This window comes from Petromyzon marinus, unplaced genomic scaffold, assembly GCF_048934315.1.
Source record: "Petromyzon marinus isolate PM22_M1 ecotype Great Lakes invasive population unplaced genomic scaffold, UKy_Petmar_22M1.pri1.0 PM_G_Scaffold_29, whole genome shotgun sequence".
Classification (NCBI taxonomy): Eukaryota; Metazoa; Chordata; class Hyperoartia; order Petromyzontiformes; family Petromyzontidae; genus Petromyzon; species Petromyzon marinus.
In genome coordinates, this window is record NW_027422861.1 from 2,332,501 (window position 1) to 2,335,000 (window position 2,500).

Sequence of the window (2,500 nt, forward strand, 5' to 3'; positions counted from 1 at the left end):
GGGTTGGTAGATTGCAGGCAATTACCTTCTCAGCAGTGTGCATGATACGCTGCAGTCTGCTCTTGTCCTTGGCAGTGGCAGCAGCGTACCAGACGGTTATGGAGGAGGTGAGGATGGATTCAATGATCGCTGTATAGAATTGCACCATCATTGTCTTTGGCAGGTTGCATTTCTTCAGCTGCCGTCGAAAGTACATCCTCTGTTGAGCTCTCTTGGCGAGGGAGCTGATGTTCAGTTCCCACTTGAGGTCCCGGCAGAGAATAGTGCCCAGGAAGCGGAAGGACTCCACAATTTTGACTGCGGAGTCTAACAGGGTGATGGCGGTGAGTGGGGCTGTATTCTTCCTGAAGTCCACAACCATCTCAACTGTCCTTAGAGCATTTAGCTCTAAGTTGTTCTGGCTACACCAGGTCACCAGGTTGTCAGCTTCCCACCTATAGTCAGACTCATCCCCACCAGAGATCAGCCCAATGAGGGTGGTGTCGTCCGACAAACTTCAAGAGTTTGACGGACAGATGATTGGAGGCGCAGCTGTTGGTATACAGGGAGAAGAGCAGTGGGCAAAGGACGCAGCCCTGAGGAGTTCCCGTGCTGATGGACCTGGAGTCAGAGACTTCTGTTCCCGGCTTAACGCACTGCTTCCTGTCAGAGAGGAAGTCTGTGATCCACCTGCAGGTGGAGTAGGGCACGTTCAGCTGGAAGAGCTTGTCCTGAAGCAGGGCAGGGATGATGGTGTTGAAGGCAGAGCTGAAGTCCACAAACAGGATCCTGGCGTAGGATGCTGGGGCGTCCACATGCTGTAGGGTGAAGTGGAGGGCCATGTTAACTGCGTCGTCCACAGACCTGTTGGCTCTGTAGGCAAACTGAAGGGGGTCCAGGAGAGGGTCTGTGATGGCTTTGAGGTGTGCCAGGAGTAGGCGCTCAAAAGACTTCATTACCACAGATGTAAGGGCGACCGGTCTGTAATCATTTAGTCCTGTTGGCCTTAGCTTTTTGGGCACAGCGATGATGGTGGAGGACTTGAGACAGGCTGGTACATGGCATGTCTCCAGGGAGGTGTTAAAGATGTTGGTGAACACCGGAGACAGCTGGTCAGCGCAGTGCCTGAGGGTGGCTGGAGAGACAGAGTCCGGCCCGGCTGCTTTGCGTGGATTCTGCCTCTTGAAAAGCCCATTAACTTCTCCCTCCTGAAAGGAGAGAGTCGTTTCTGTAGTATGGGTGGGGGATGGGGCCTCTTGGGTGGGAAGGGGTGGTTCAGGACAGTCCAATTGTCTTTCAAATCTACGGTAGAACTCGTTCAGGTCGTTGGCTAGGCGGGAGTCGTTAGTGGTGTGGGGCGCTCTGGGTTTGTAGTTGGTGATGTGCCTGAGCCCTTTGGCAGACAGAAGCAGCGTCGTTAGTAGAGAACTGGTGTTTTAGTGTCTCTGAGTACAGTCGTTTAGCCTCTCTCACCGCTTTGCTAAACCTGTTCTTCGACTCCTTGAATCTGTCTCTATCCCCACTCCTAAACGCTTCCTCCTTCTCCAACCTCAACCTTTTGAGCTTTGCTGAGAACCAGGGCTTGTTGTTGTTAAAGTTCACCCTGGTACGTGTTGGGATACAGCAGTCCTCACAGAAGCTGATGTACACAGCCTCTGTGAGTTCATCCAGACTATTGGTAGCAGTCGTGAACATATCCCAGTCAGTACAGTCTAAGCACGCCCGCAAATCTTCCACAGCCTCACTGGTCCACTGTTTAGATGTCCTCACAGCAGGTTTACAGAGTTTTAGTTGCTGCCTGTATGCACGAATCAGGTGGACCAAGGGAGTTCTGTGCGAGCCGAACAGCCCCGTGACCCACAAGAGAAACATCCCCGCCAAATTCGAGCGTTTGACGGGGTCTATCCGTGAAAAAATATTCACGTTTTTGAGTGCACATGCATTTCTGCTGCAAATGCCTCTGGAAGTTTCATGCCGTTCGTATGCCAATTGTGGCAACACGAAAATGACCCGTTTTCCCATTCCGAGGGATTTCTGTGCGACCCTAACAGCCCCGTGAGCCACAAGAGACACATCCCCGCCAATTTCTAGCGTTTCACGGGGTCTATCCGTGAAAAATATAGACGTTTTTGAGTGCACATGCATTTCTGCTGCAGATGCCTTTGGAAGTTTCATGCCGTTCGTACGCAATGTGGCAACACGAAAATGACCCCTTTTCCCATTCCGAGGGATTTCTGTGCGACCCTAACTAACAGCGCCCGTGAGCCACAAGAGAGACATCCCCGCCAATTTATAGCGTTTCACGGGGTCTATCCGTGAAAAATATAGACGTTTTTGAGTGCACATGCATTCCTGCTGCAAATGCCTCTGGAAGTTTCATGCCGTTCCTATGCAATGTGGCCACACAAAAATGACCCGTTTTCCCATTCCGAGGCATTTCTGTGCGACCCTAACAGCCCCGTGAGCCACAAGAGAGACATCCCCGCCAACTTCTAGCGTTTGACGGGGTCTATGCGTGAAA